Genomic DNA, 16,419 nt, shown 5'->3' with positions numbered 1-16,419 from the left:
GCAACTGAAACAGGTGATGATACTTGTTTCCTCCCAAGTAGCAAGTTTGAATACTCTTTCAGGAGCACTAAGACATTTATGGAAGTGAAATATAACACATTGTATCCATTATTTGTGATGAGAATCTGGAGAATAATGTTGATACAATTTTTTTCCTATACACAGTTTGCTTTTTTCCACCATCAGCTAAAATCCTATTTGAGGATCATTGTAGAGTCTTGGTTACTCCTGAAGTGTCATTTTAGTTGATGTTTTAGGAAAATCGCATGTTTTTGTATTTTTGTATTATAATTGTTAGCTCATTCATTTTTACATCAAGACTGAAATTCTCTTTTAAAATCCACACGACACCTTCTTCAAAATTTGGATTAAAATTCTATTAATTTCATCTTGAAGGGTTGGCTTTGGGTTTTACTTTGTTTTTCTGAGCCATATGTGAAAAAATTTTCCCCATATACCTGTTGCGGCTTAACTCAGATGGCTGGAACTCAGATTACTGACAGGGCTTGCCTGATATTCACTGTTAATAGTGATTTCCAAAGACTCACATTAAATCTTCCATTTTCCTTGGTCAAATGTCCATGTCTGTTTCTCAACCCACAGCTTGTGCTGTGCATTTCCCCAGGAGCCAAAATAAAGCATTTGTCCCAGAAAAGTGCTGGCCTGCCTCTGTATGGGCTCCTTCTCCAGCCACATCCAGTCCTTCCTCACAGCATGTTCTTACCAACAATCCCTGTTTGCCTCCATAGTTATTTGGGTATTGTTTTTGAGACATGCTCCTTGACTTCAGGGCTTCTGCAGAGGACATGGTAAGGAGACTAGCATAGCTGTCCTGTGATGTAGGCTACAAAGGTTGGGACTCTTCACCCTGAAGAAGGGAGGGTTGAATGGAGACCTCATAATATCCTCCTGAATCTATTCCCTGTATCTGAAGGGGGTCTATAAGGGAGATGGAGAGGGGCTCTTCATCAGGAACTGTACTGATATGACAAAGAGTAATAGGTTCAAAGAGTAGAAGTTTGGATTAAATGTTAGAAAGAAAGTCTGTACTTTGAGGGTGATGAGGCACTGGGACAGATTGTCAATATAAATCATAGATGTCCCAACCCTGGCAGGGCTCAAGGCCAGGATGGATGGGGCTTTGAGCAACCTGGTCGAGTGCAAGGTGTCTCTACCCATGGCAGGGAGGTTGGAACCAGATAATCTTTAAGATGCCTTCCAATGAAAAACATACTTTGATTCTGTGTCATCTAGGAGTCTCCAATCATCTTATTCTTCCCTTCTATCTATCCTCAACTAAAGATGGACACAGTGGACTATAACAGTCAAGCCATCCTTGAATAATATGGCTCCTTAAGCATGAACAAGTCAAGTTAATACTTTCTCTAACAGAGTATTGAATGAAATTGACTTAACCTATATTATATGGAGTTGATGAACATTGATTTTCTTTTCAAGATATGTGCTGTTTTTCAGGGAGATTGCTCTTAATTCCTTTGCTCTAATTAAGGATCAATTATTTTGAATACAATAAAGTCCTTGAATATGTTAGGAAACAAGTTCTATTTTAGCTCACATACAGATCACAGATTTGCCTATGCAAATCAGTTTGGAGAGATAAGAGAGGACTTTTAAAGTGAAGCAATGAAGCTGTGAAGTTACCTGATACTGCTAAATTATATTCATGCTATTGTTCATTTGGGGATTTTATTGCAGACCAGCCTTACACAACCATCCATATGCCCTGGGGTGAACTAGGTACATTCTTGAAGCATTTCTTTCAGGTTTGTTTCATTTGAAGATTCACTTGTTTCGAGATTGCTGCCTTAACTGAATTAAAGTATGCTATGTGGTGGTAATTTTAAGCATATTTTTGATCTTAACAAAAAGTTTACTGTAAATGCACCTCTGAAATGCCTGCTGTAGGAACTCCAAAACCTCAAAGAAATGGAAACAAAATGTTAATCCACTTTAAATATACCTATTGCTTTTATAGACAACAAGAAAATAGAGTAAACTTTTCTTTTGCATTTAGAATCCTTTTGCAGTTTTACTTTGCCTATCATAATTTTCATGCATTCTCCTTGAAAATCATATTTTCACTTTAAAATGTTTGTACATGCTTTACTGGCATGACTAAATACTTTCAAAGCTTAAGAACCAAATGAAAGATAGCGTGATGATGGACATGAAAAATGTGTATCCTGTTCTATCAGTTTTCATTTCATTCTTTATACAAGACTAATCAGACAAAGTGTCTGAAGGAATTTAACTGAAGTAAACACTCCATACATGTTTCAATGAATGTCAATGCTCTTTATCATCATCTTTGATGGTCACTTCCAGGACCTTGTTCTGTGAATGCACAATAACTAATAAGGGCTCAAGGTTTCTTGTCCATGGTTGTGGACCTTGTGTTGTCAAGTACAGCAATGTTAAAGGACAAAACACATTTAAAATCATTTCTGCCTGCCCTTTTTTAATACAGCTGTAGTGCAATAAATTAAATATGACCTATTTAAATTAGTATGTAGATTAATAAATATTAGAAAATAATATCACCATAAGAACACAGTATGTTTCTTAACAATTTCCATTGTTAATATTTCTAGTAGTTTTTTTATCACCAGGCACCATAAGCATCATGAGTAAACACAACAAACCTGTGAAATTCAGCAGAGTGATCAGTGAGACTAGAGGACTGTAATTTTCAGTAGTTTGGGATATTGTCTTTTTCTTCTCTAGTTTATATTACAACCACAGTTTTCACTGAGTGTGTATATGTTCTGCCATGACACTGTATCATAACTGAACACAATGAGTTCATCATTAGAATGTCTGTTGGTCATGGAGGGTGTATCTTAGAATTTCTATTACTGTTATCTTTTTAGAGGTTTGTTGTTGGTTTTGATGCTGTTACTTGTTCTTTTAATTTTTTTTCTTCCATCTAGTTCTCATATGAATCTCTTTTTATATTCAACCTACCAGTCTGTGATGATTTGATTTCATTTATTTATGGGAAATTTCAGATTTAAGGTCTGCTTCTTGCTTTCCTTCCCACAATCTTAAACTTAGACATGTCAGCTCCTTTTTATCTATTTTCAAGCCCTGACCATGGTACATCGTTTTAGTTTATCTTTAATACAGTATCCTTATATAATTTTCAGCTTTCCCTATGAGCACTTAACAGCATTCCCCTGTTTTAAGCATTCTTTTAACAGATTAACTCATTAACTGTTCCTCTTTTAGAAACTGAGGACAGCTATTGACCTTTATTTTCACTTTAATTCTTTCTGCGGGCGTGTCCAAATGCATGATGACCACTGCTAGAGAGAGACACTCTTAACTAGAATCACATCAATCAATTAATCAATCAATCAATCAAAGATTGCTTTGCCTTTTGTGTTTTTCAACCTACTGTTTCATGAAACAGGGATAGATTCTACATAGAAATTTAATCTTTTTTTAAACTGTGTTGTGCTATTTGTCTAATGTATATTGTAGCTGAAATCTCCCATTACTGATAATTTTCTTTGCTCACAGACTCTCTGACCTCAGCAGGCCACAGTCATGGTCACATAGGGGCTTCATCATTGTCTTAGAAATAAAACTACAATAAAGACAACACAATACAATAAAGGTGAAAAGAGTGTGCATTTTTAAATTGATTTATTAAGGTTAAATCATGCCACTTGAAACATTTTTCTAGAATCTGTTTTTCTTCAATAATTCCTTCAGCTGCCTTTTTGGCAGATTTTTAGTCCTTATACTATTGTGTTGAGCATGTAAAATTGTGAGGTAAATAAGAGCTGTGTTGTGTGTAACAGGCATGGAAGACTGGGTTTGAGTAGTAGGGTTCTAGTGGAATTAGGCCACCTAATTCTAAGTGGAATTAGAACTACCTTCTGCTCCTGAGTGTGAGCATAAAGATTGTTTATGTGTTTATTCTGTGGTTCCTTTCTCACTATCAGAACTGCTAAACAGAATTTTAGGATGGCTGGTGAGCTGATTTTGACTGGATTTGAATTAATTTTTTTCATAGGAGTCAGTATGGGGCTGTGCTTTTGACTTGTGATGAAAACAGTATTGATAACACTGATGCTTTAGATATTGCCAAACAGTGCCTATAAAGAGCCAAGGTCTTTTCTGCTCTTCACCCCACATAAGGAGTTGGGAGGGGTCTCTGTTAGGACAGCTGACCCCAAGTGACCAAAGGGATATTCCATACTGTTCCATACACCATGTAGGGTGTTGTGCTCATCATATAAAGCTGGGGGGAGGGGAGAAGGATGAAGGGGGACATTTTCAGAGTTACAGTGTTAGTCTTCCCAAGTCACTGCTATGTGTGATGGAGCTCTGCTGTCCTGAGGACGGCTGGACACCTGCCTGCCCTTGAAAAGGCATTAATTCCTTGTTTTGTTTTGCTTATATGCACAGCTTTTGCTTTGCCTACTAAACTGTCTTTATTGCAACTCATGAGTTTTCTCATTTTTAGCCTTCTGACTCTCTCCCCCATCACAATAGGGGGAAATGAGCAAGCAGCTATGTTGGGCTTAGCTGTCAGACAGGGTTAAACCATGGCAGCTAACAGTAAACTAGAGTAAAGTAAAATTCCCTGGCTTAATACTGTCATGCCTACCATCATTTTATAGGGATTGTTGAGTAAAAGACTAGCCACTGGAAACCCTGATAAGCAAGTTCAGCACTGTCTGCATCACTACTTTATCTATATTTATGGTACAACTATAAGATAAATAAGAGTTCTGTATTTTGAGGTGTAATTCTCTCTAATAAATTCTCTGTCTAGCATGTTCAATATTGCTTCAGCAAATGCCATGTTTTAATGGTGTCTAGTAAATAAGAAATCATTTACTAATAATTAAGATTGGCATAAATAATGCAAAATATCCTAAGAATTATTAATTTTGTGATTAAAAAAAAAAGGTACAAAGGACCACTTGGTATGTCATTGACAACATTAGTGCATAATGCAAACACCAAGAGTGGAAGTCAAATTTTGCAGGCATTGTAATTTGTCTTTTCCTTTATTATATAGACCTATTAATTCATGCTTAAATTTGATGGTTTTAAATACACATCAGAAATAAAGTGAACAGAATATCACAGTCCTGGGGAGAAGCAAGCAATGGCTGCTGTGCAAGGGTGGAGTGCTGGAAGAGAGAGTGACAGTGACATCAGAGACAAGAGGCACCATCCCACAGCACCCATATGGGAAAGGGAGTGTCTGGGGATGGTGCTCAGGGTCAGCCAATGGTCCAGTGTACCCAGACAGACAAACAGCAAGGAGACAGGTTCTGAGCTCAGGAGAGTAAGTCAAACATTTAGGTCAGGGTCATGGCCAAAGTAATCAAGGTATAAGGGCAAGTACTTGCTCACTTGGAGCATAGGCTAGCTGGGTACCTAGGGTCAGAACCTGAGCTTAAATGCAGCTTCCAAGGAAGGTGGGAGGCACACACAAATCATCCCCCTCCCCCCAACAGCACCCTCTCATTTACTTCATATCACTATGATCCAAGATTGCAGCCCCATCCTAACACAGCTGCTCAAGCACAGGAAAGAATTTAACAAAGTGGTCATATGATATGAAGGTGGAAAGAAGAGGTTCATTCCTGGCCAAAACATAATGGCATGATGTCACTAAACATTTTCTGGTTTATTCTCTTCTTTGACAGATTTTCTTTTCCTGAGATGTTGTTAAAGGCAAATATCACCTGTGGGCATTTCTCCAGATCACTTATAATATACTGTATTTTTCGTTATTAGTATTATATACCAGTTATTAATAGAAAGAACACATAATCCTTAAAATGCTGGACAGGAATGCAGATCATTTGGGATTAATTTTTGCTGGAGTTTTGCATAAATCTAAATCTCTTTTATTCTCCTCTACTGCAAAATAGAGCATTGTGCTGCTTTTCACCCAGCCTTATGTAAGTTTAAGAGTTAGATTTCCTTCAAGTATCTCTGTGTCCATAAAAATCCCAGTCTTGGAAATTTTCTTAGTCTTCATCAATTACAAGGAGCCATCTGGGTTTATAAACAGGAAAATTTTATCCTTGCCTAAAGCAGTTGTAAGGTATAACAGTTGTGATAATCCCTTTTAAATTTCATTTCATGACATCATTTTATCTCATGAGATTGCATCAGGATTTCTCAGTTATTTAATTTTTTTGCCAATTTTCTAAGTAATGTATTTTAATATTGGAACTGTATTTTATACACAGGTTTTTACTTTGCATACTCATCACTCTATAATTTTTTTTTCCTTCATGATTTTATTGTTAAATAAACAATCTCTTGGCATTCCTTCCGGGTTTTTTTCATTGCTTTTACAGGATGTTTTTGTTTATTTTATTTTTTTAGAAAAAAAAATCTTGGAAATAAAACTACAATAAAAACAACAGATGAAAATAGTGTGTTTTTATAAATTGATTTATTAAGGTGAAACCATGCCACTTGAAACACTTTTTCTAGGATCTGTTTTTCTTCAATAATTCCTTTAACTGCCTTTTTGGCTCCCACAATAATTTTTTAGCTGCATGAATACTAATAATTATTTTGTGAAAAACAAAAACTGCTAAAATGCTACCAACCACTTATTTTAAAATAATTCAGATTTATCCTATATAAATATTGTAAGGAAGCACATTTTCATTACCAGTAAAAATGGAATTTGTAGATGACACCAGAATGATGCAAAATTTCAGGAATGAAAGACAAAATGTAAGAGAGCAAGAACTCTTCTGCATTAGACATGCAATAGATTTCTTTTTGAAGTGTCTAAAAGGAAAAGTAACCTTTTGTAAAGGTCTATTTTAGTAACACCTGACAAAATCTCATTATGAAATAGGTATGAAAAGATGGGCTGCAGAATGTAGAATTTCTAAATCTATGCAGTAATATAGACCATAGACTTTTATACCTGATAACAGTGACAGATGTAATAGCACTTATAATGAACATAATAGTTCACGACTGTTACCTTAAAAGAAAAAAATGCTAAATGACCCAAACTAAACATTTGATACCCCATTATCTAATGGTATCTTTGAACATCATGAGATTCTGAAGATAATGGAATGGTCTCAAAATAGAAAGACTATGAGTTCAGCAATAAGAATAATAGTTTTCTTGCAGATCTGTGTCCTTTCTTTTTTTCTATGGGGAGTTAACTCCCAGGGGTGAAAATACAGAGGCAGAGAGGAAATTAATATTAACATACTTGCCTAGCTTTGGAGCTATGTGGCTAGAGTACTAAAACTCTTTGAGGGCTGAATTTGGATTCAGTAATTAAATTAAAATGAAAACTATTCTGGGAGAAGGATCAAAATCTAGTTTATACCCCTTCTGAGTTTAATATTCTAAACTCTAAATCTCCTGTTATTACTATTAGTTGGTCATAATCCACACTTTTCTGGTATCTTCAAAGACTGAAACAGTGCTGGCTACTCTTCTGAACAAAGGTCATTGGGACAGGTTCACTTGTTCAGCATATTACGAGCAGGACATAGCTACATTTTATATGTTTTCATCCCAATTTAGATAAAAATAGGAGAGACTGAATATGACCCTTTAGTACTATCCTATAATTGCCAGCAAATCATTAAGTTGCTTAAAATTCTTCAGCTACAGGTTTCCTCAAACAATATCTTTTCTATCCTTCTTTGATCTTTCAGCCTAGTCCAGAGTGTGGACCAAAATATATTGAAGAACTCTGGGGGAAAATGAGGATATTTCAGGAAATCATGCATCATAATCCACATGCACTTTTATGATAAACCAGTGTAGTGTGTTGACCCTGAGTAGATGCCAGGCACCTCCCAAAACCATTCCATCTCTTTCCTCCACACTGGACAGGGGAGAAAAAATATAATGAAAGGGTTCACGAGTTGAGATAAGGACACAGAGCGATAACTCACCAGATATGTTCACAGCAAAGCAAACCGGAATTAGAGATATTAATTGAAGTTATTGCTAACAAAATCAGAGCAGAATAATGAGAAGTAAAACAAGACCTTAATAATACTTTCCCCCCACCCCTCCCGCTTCCCCAGGTCTACCTCCTACCCCAGTGGCACAGGAACACAGGGAATGGTGATAATGGTCAGTTCATCAGTTTGTTTCTGCTGCCACTATGGAAGAGGAGTCCTTCCCCTGCTCCAGCATGGGGAGCTTCCCATGGAAGATAGTTCTACACAAACTTCTCTAATTTGAGTTCATCCAACAGGCAGCAGTTCTCTACAAGCTGCTGCAGTGAGGGATACTTTTCCATGGGGTGCAGTTCTTCAGGAACAGGCTGTTCCAGCATGAGCTCCCCACAGGGTCACAAGTTCCTCCAGGAAAACTGTTTCAGTATGGACTACTTCCTCCACTGGTCTGCAGATCCCTGCCAGGATCCTGCTCCAGCATGGGTGTCCTACAAGTTCAGAGCCTCCTCTCAGGCACCACCTGCTCCAGTGTGGGGCTCCTCCCCAGGCTGCAGGTGGATCTCTGCACCCCTGTGTCCCTCCATGGGCTGCAGGTGGATCTCTGCACCCCTGTGTCCCTCCATGGGCTGCAGGTGGATCTCTGTACCCCTGTATCCCTCCATGGGCTGCAGGTGGATCTCTGTACCCCTGTGTCCCTCCATGGGCTGCAGGTGGATCTCTGCACCCCTGTGTCCCTCCCCAGGCTGCAGGTGGATCTCTGCACCCCTGTGTCCCTCCATGGGCTGCAGGGACACAGCTGCCTCACCATGGGCTGCACCAGGGGCTGCAGGGGAATCTCAGCACCTGGAGCACCTCCAGCCCCTCCTGCTGCACTGCAGAGCTGTTCCTCACATATTCTCACTCTGCTCTTCTCCAGCTGCAGTTGAAAGTATGCAGTGTCTCTTTTTTCTTCCTAAATCTTTTATCTTGTAGGTCTTACCACCATTTTTGATTGGCCCAGAATTGGCCAGTGGCACATCCAGAGCTGGCATTGGCATTGGCTCTGCTGGACATTGAGAAAGCCACCCTTCTAGCCCACCCCCTACCAAAACCAGTCCGGGCAAACCCAATAAAACCAAACGTGTGTAGGTGTTGAAAAATATGCATGTGCTGTGCAGAAAATAAAACAATGTGAACAAATTTCAAATTATAAATGCTATTGTTTATTATTTTTATTTATTTATTGTTTATTTTGTTGTTTGAATGGCTTCCTTTGTAAGATAAATTTTCTTTAGAATAATTTTCTAATTTGTAAATATCAGTTTAGGGACCATTACCTTAAAAGAGAATATAAATATCTGAGAGTGTCAGGTAAGGATACTGAGGGGAAAAAACACTAAAAGAGAAAGAACTTTGTATTTAAGGCAAATTAAGCTATTACTAATGCAAAGCTATTGAAAATTTCCAATGTATTTAACATAATATTTTTTTTTCATCATTTTCATTATGACTCCAAGCAAAAGCTTCATATTATATTGTTTTGGTTTTTTTTTTTCTCAAATCACTCATCTCCATGCAATAAAAATTGCTAGATGTATTCAAGGGACAGAAAAGGTTAGTCTATAAATTAAATAGTCCTGGATCTGTAATCTGTTGTCTTTTACTGTAATGCATAAAAGTCTCAAACATATGATTAAGGACATTTGGTTTTCAAGCATACTCTTTGAAAAGTAAAGATTTAATGGAATGTTTTTTTGAATGCATAAGAACAGAAAAGAGCTGAGTAATGATTGCATGTTTTCATCATAAAACAAAAATTCTCAGGCCTACATCTTTGGAATATCTACTTTTATAATAAACTGTTAAATGATGATCAGAAAAATATTTCTGATTAAACCTTATGACTAGAACTTAGATGTTCTTGTTTAGTTCCTTGTTTTCCCTTGTTTGTTAAGATGTCCTATCTTAACTTTATTACCAATAGTTTTGAAAACAGAGGGAGGGAACATGAGAAGTATGCCTTCAAGCTCTTTCTTTTGTGCACCCATGTACAATAAAATGCACTAAATAAATACCAATTTATTGGTAGCAGGAATAAAAATAGGAAAAAACTGACCTTTGTTACAGGGTTGTGGTTCTGATCAGTTCATTTGGCTTATTCCAGTTTCCCATTACTAATTAGATGTTGCCCTTTGTTGTACATTTTCTGTTTTGTAATGAGGTTTTAATATTCAGCTGTATTTGGTGTGAAAACAGAAATACTTTCCTCTGTTTGACTTCCTAGGCTGCCATGGGAAATACATGTGAACCTTAAGAACAAGTGTTCTGAAGTTATCGTCAGCAATGAAGCATATGTGAAAGAAAACTTCCATTGGTCAGGTGAAACAATGACTACGAAGTCAGCATTTTGCATGGTAGTGTGCTTTCTTCAACTTAGCATTGTCCATGGGCAGGTAATATGTGAGAGGCAAATGACTGCTGAATGGAGAACAGAACCAAAACCTACAGTAATAAAATGGACACCAAGGGGAAATATCTGCTCAGACTTTTACACTGAATGCTGGAACATGAATAAAAGTATTACTGGAGAGATCTCTGCAGAACATAACCTCAGTGTCCCTCAGATATGCCCTTTACAGCTTCAATTAGGTGATAGTCTCTTCATCTCCTCTGAGCCATCGTTTCAATCCTATGGAATGAATTTGGTAAATGTCTCCAAGGAAGAATTTATTAACTGCCCTAAGGCTGGTTCTCTTCAAGAGCAGATGATTTTTGTTTGCCAGATAAGAGGACTGCACCAAGTGGACCCAAGCAGGCTTGGTGTTGGAACCCATTACTTTGCAGAACTTCACAAGAGAGGTCCGCTGTTGTGCGACATGGGCCTTCGTCTGAACGTAACCGTGAAGCAGCAGTTTTGCCAACAGTCTCTGGATGCACCACTATGCTCTGGGCATGGAAAATGTCTAAGCCATGTTTGGGAAAAAGCATATAATTGCCATTGCTTCCCACAGTATTCAGGAATATTCTGCCAGAAGTTTGATATATGTTCCACCAAACCTTGCCACAACAATGCCTCCTGCACCGAGAAATCAGAACTTTCTGGAGATTCTTATGAATGCTCATGTCCTCCAAAATTTTCAGGTACTTCTTTTCTCCTCTAGGGATAAACATTACATAGATCATACACTTTCCTTAACAGATGATAAAACAATTAGAACAACACTACAAAGGCTTTTGTATAATTTGATTGCCTTCTGCTGCTACCACACCTGCAGAGTCTCTTTTGCATGGAGTCATTATGGGAGACTGTGCAGGCATTTGAAGACAGTTTGTACTTGCTGACATTCACAAATACATTGTAGAGAAAAAGAGAATAAGTTGTTTATAATGCTTCTTTCCTACTTAAACATGAGACATAAATAAGTACTTGTTGACTTACAGAAGTAATTGCTGTTTTTCTTTTTTTTTTTTTTTTTGTTCTGTAGTTCTTACAGTCCAGGTTCTTAGACAAAATAACATAAATCATTTGGAATAATCTACCCCCAAAATAACTGGTCAGCCAAACTGGTGAAAAAGAGTAATGATTTTGTTGAAATGAGCATTTCATTCAACTTGCCAAGACTTGCCTCCATTTTCAGTTTAAAGATCTTTCAAATTACATTACTGAAATTTTTAAATCAAAATTTGGTTTAACTGAAAGGTCAAACCTTAAATAAGGGCAGTCAAAATAAAATACTGAGTATTTTCTTCCGTATTTTTCTTTCCCCTAAAGTTGTTTTCAACAGCAATTTGTTAAACATAGTGTTACTATCAAATTAGACATGTCACAAATGAAAAAAGAAAAATCAAGTAATCAATCCTCATAGGAAATATTGCAGTACTTACCCAAAACTCATCAGAGAAACTGAATTTGGGTTTGGATTACCACACCAAAGAGTACAACATAACTAGGTAAATTCTTACCTAACAATTACCTTAAATTAATGGAGGAAAAAAAATGGATTAAGGAAATTATGGAGATGTTGATCCTGCATTCAGATAGGATTTGGGTATGTTTTAGAAAGTACCAGAACTGTTAATTCTCATCACAAAAAGATGTAGCTCTTTTTGTACTTGTGGAGCAGAATTCTTGAAATGTTCCTCTGTTGGTCTGAATTTCTATGCTCTCACAAAAGTGATGCTATGCTATGAAGCAGACCTGATGGCTCAGGAATGAGTGAGGCTCATAGAATGCACTTCATAGAAATGAAGCTTATGTTGCATAAAGATTGCTGTAATTTATTTTTAATTGCTTTTCAAAGTGCATAATAATTTGGTTACTAATGCATTTGCCAATAGAAAATTATGCAGGTATAAATAAGTCAATGTTGTGAGAAAAATATTTTTATAATTATGAACAGTGTAATAAGATAGTGGAAAACATTGATGGTGTGCAGTATGTTTTATATTTCCTTTATCCTTACAGGAAGCTGTGTAAAATGCTTTTAAAATAATAATACCAAAATCATCTAGGACTAATTGAACTCAAATTAATGAAAAAATTTGCAAGCAATTCTGTTAAAAGCAATCATCATGCTTAATGCTACTAAAAATCAATGCTTAAAACATTTTGTTAGCCTATATAGGAAAGTTTTAGGTAATGCCATCATTTTGTACTGACAATACTGGTCTCATAAATAAGCTGGATGTAAACAAGAAGAATTAGGAGACTAAACCACCATATATTATGGGCATGGTTACACAAGAGTAAGGGAGGAAAAAGTGCCTCCCATAACATAAAGCCTATTAGAAATTGAAAACTTTTTGAAGTGTGAATAACGTCATGGTAATAATTCAAGAGACAGGCATAATTATATGGTATTTAGACCTGTATGTTGTAATAGCATAAACAACTTATAACTGGAATTGTAATTTCCAGAATATACATTCTCACATTTCCACTCCATGTAAGAACATATTTTGTTCTCAATGCTGAAAGAAACTGTAAGCTAGATTCATGTTTAAAAGAAATAAATACTACAGTTCTGGGAGCACTTCTGCATCCCAAGCTATATGTGAATTTGTAACTGTATGTCAGATGAGGTTAAGCACAATAGCTGAGTACAAAAATAGATTAATATCTTTCTAATTTGCAAGTTCAATTAGTTTGGTGCAAACTAATGAACAATATTAGCACAAACACCTTTCTATCCATTTGCCTATCTATATTGTAGCTATAAATTTGACATTTATAAAAAGTTCACCAAATTCCCTAAATATTTACTAAAGTCCAGTGTTCCTATTTTTCCTTTGACACAGGTAAAAATTGTACAGAAATTGTTGGACAGTGCCAGCCATCTACATGTTTCAATGGTAACTGCATCAATGTTACTCCAAACACTTTTCTTTGTGAGTGTGACAAGGGCTTTACAGGTAGGAATCACCTTTTTTCCCCTCTCTTACAATGATCATTTTATCTGTTATAATAATAGTATGAATTTTTGCTTTATTAAGACAGTTATTTTTGATGATTATTGAAGAGATTGCCATATCCTTAGATTTTTTAAAAATAGGTTTTGTGGAATATAGAAATCAGACTTCCAAATTACTCAGGTACTGAAGTAAAAACATATAAATGACAGAAGCTTTTCTAGAAGCTTGCCATAATCAGATGCCATGCAAAAGTTCCTTTCTTCTACTGGCAGTATAACAGAGGAAGACTCTCAATCACTGACTCACTGGTTCTCAAATACAGAGTTAGCAAGAATCAGAACCCTTCCTGGATGGATGATTTTGAATGTTCATGACATTTGTATTCATAGTTTCAATATCCTCTTATAGATTTACTGGAAATATAGGATGGAAGCCACCTAAAGAGTCAATAACATAATGATTTAGGGATGCAACTTGATTAAAAAGAAAATTGATTCATATATGATAAAATAATAATATATGGAAAAATAAGATGTTTTCATGAGAAAAGCTTGAATGTAAAATGTATCTAAAACCATCCTATTGTAAATACTTTTTTGGGGGGTTAGGATAGTAGTCAAAAACTCGTTCCTCACAAAAGAAACTCACAGTATGGATGTGAGAAAAGTAGTAATACTCAGAAGAACATTCTTTAAGAGGGAGCTAAGCATAAAGCTAGCTCTTGAATATCCAAAGACAGTAACATTTTCAAAATGTCTGTTTCTTGGAAGCATCACTTATCCTTTTCAATTATAGAATATAAATAAATGATTACATTGAAATAAAGAATTTTAAAAAAGCATAATAGAGTTAGAGGGATTAAAGACACAATCTTTATTTTCATACTGAAAGACTGAAGATCCTTGTTTATATTTCAAATAAGTCTGTATAGAAACATATTTTTAAAAAATGGGATAGACATGCTGAATTCTGAATACCTAGTAAATCTGTTTGATATTCTCCTTTTCTTCCCTTTCCTTCACTACAGAAGCATCATGGTCAGCATAATTCTGAGAAAACTGAAAAAAACCCTCTTTTTTCAAAGGAAAAAATCCTTTACTAAAGTTTTCTAGAGCTTATTTTCCACCCAGTCATGGTCCATATATTTTTAGAATACTTACCTTTGTCCTTTCACACAAATTGTGTAGGCATGTCACTTTTGAAATTTTCTCTACAAAAATCTCTTTTATCCTTGCAATTCTGACATAGTGAGGGAGAGGAGAAATGAGACAGGAGGATCACCCTTCCAGATGTAAGAAATCCAAACTCATAATGACATGAAAATAATTTAATACTCTGAAATACCAGAGAGCAAGATACTCTGCAACCTACTTTCTAAGCAGCTGGTAAGGACTGAGAAGGAGAAAAGGAGACTATGAGTGTAACTAGCCTTTTCATTCTACACTTAGCTAAAAGAAGATGGAGAATCCTTTTTTGTTTCTATGTATAAGTATCTTGGAAGAAGAAGGATTTTAATGATTTTTTTTCTGGTTCTGTAGTATAACATGACTGATTGACTAGCATACAGTATCATTTTACAATTATTTGCTAACCAAACGTGGTTGCACTTGTCTACATGTCTTCTTATGGTCCTTTGTAAAGGTGTTTGCTAGTACAAAGGCAATTTTTAGAACAGTTACCTAAAAGAATACTACTATGTGAAAATGGATGTTTTTTTCTAGGAAAACAGGCATTTTCCTATTGTTGTTCCATTGCAGCTGTATTGTATTCTGAGCCAAGGTGAGTTGTGTAATTATGAATCTTGTAAGTTGAATACTATTTTAATTGTGTGAAATTGGCAGAATATTCAAAGCATTCTTCTGTCTTGACATTGAACTTGCACACAGGAAACAAACCATAAAAACAAGATTGTGCACATTATGTTTAAGACTTTGTAAACTTTGTCCAACCTTTTTTCTAAAATGAGGCAAGACCCTGATAGTAACTAGTTCATGTGATCTGAATGAGAGTGTTAAATATACTTGTTGCTCTTTATTTATAGTATGTAAATAAGCTTAAAATAAAAATGCTCTGAAAGCATTTATTCAAAATAAGTAAAGGTTCCTGGGTCCAAGTTGTTATGTTCACAAGGATAGAATGGATCAATTAGACACGCAATGTAAATTCTCATTTGAATTATGTATTTTTCTTTTTTATTAATTGTTTAGTTCATTCACTGAGCTCTGAAAACTCTCTTTACTCTTCTGTGAAGGAAGATTTTTAATGTAACAGCAAACAGCTGACATTAGGTTTGCCTTATCTTTCATTTCATTTCATTATCTATCATAAGTACTCTTATGATGGAATACTCCAATTCATACCAGAATTTGCACTCTTAGACTTATAAAGATGCCTTTAGAGGTAGGGAATGTAAGTAAAACAAAGATGGGTATGTACAGAGAGGAAGGAGGGTAAAATAAGCTGGTAGTGTGTAAGCAGTTTCTGCTCAGTAGTCTGAGACCTGCACTGAATCACTGTAGTCTCTCTACTCTTCTTATCAAATCTTTTCTTAACTCACTTTCCACATAATCTCTCTCTCCATCTATGTGCTCTAAGGTCCCAGTGCCAGAACTGGAGAGAAAAAATGTGCCTGAACTTGGTGTTTGCAATTTGAATTAGACCACTGGCAATAATGGTCCTTCTCTCAGTCACAGGACTAGGATTTGACTGTTTATACATATGTTTTATGTGTTCTGGGTGGCTGCTGGTAAAAGCAGTGCCTTATTTGTGGGTAGTCTATGCAGCTGGTTGCATTAGTGTCCTCTGCATGTGTGCATCTCTGGCATACATGCCCATCTTGGCTGAGCCTGCAAACAGGAAAGCAGCAGCTGCATTCATTGGGTGGAAGGGACTCCAGGTTTTTGGGTTCACTGGGCTGGGCTTCAGCAGCTGGAAAGGAGGTTCTCCAGGCCCCAGAGTCCACCAGAGCAAGTGTCTTTCATACATCTCTTAACAAAGAGGATGTCTCAGAAATTTTGATGGATGTTATTGTCCTGTTCTGAAGATGCATAGAAAATTACTGTGACTAATTCAACCTACA

At 36.2% G+C, this 16,419-nt stretch overlaps 1 long non-coding RNA gene across 1 annotated transcript; it reads left to right on the top strand.

Annotated features, from left to right (window-relative positions):
- Positions 1–8,538: 8,538 nt before the first annotated feature.
- On the top strand, positions 8,539–13,340 carry LOC147654684 (uncharacterized). Its single transcript, XR_015282903.1, has 3 exons — positions 8,539–8,877; positions 10,213–11,069; positions 13,227–13,340. It is a non-coding gene; the product is annotated as an uncharacterized LOC147654684 (long non-coding RNA).
- Positions 13,341–16,419: the final 3,079 nt, after the last annotated feature.

The sequence above is a fragment of the Cyanistes caeruleus genome, chromosome 2, assembly GCF_971803275.1.
Source record: "Cyanistes caeruleus chromosome 2, bCyaCae1.hap1.1, whole genome shotgun sequence".
Lineage (NCBI taxonomy): Eukaryota > Metazoa > Chordata > Aves > Passeriformes > Paridae > Cyanistes > Cyanistes caeruleus.
This window is presented reverse-complemented; position numbering and strand designations above follow the sequence as displayed.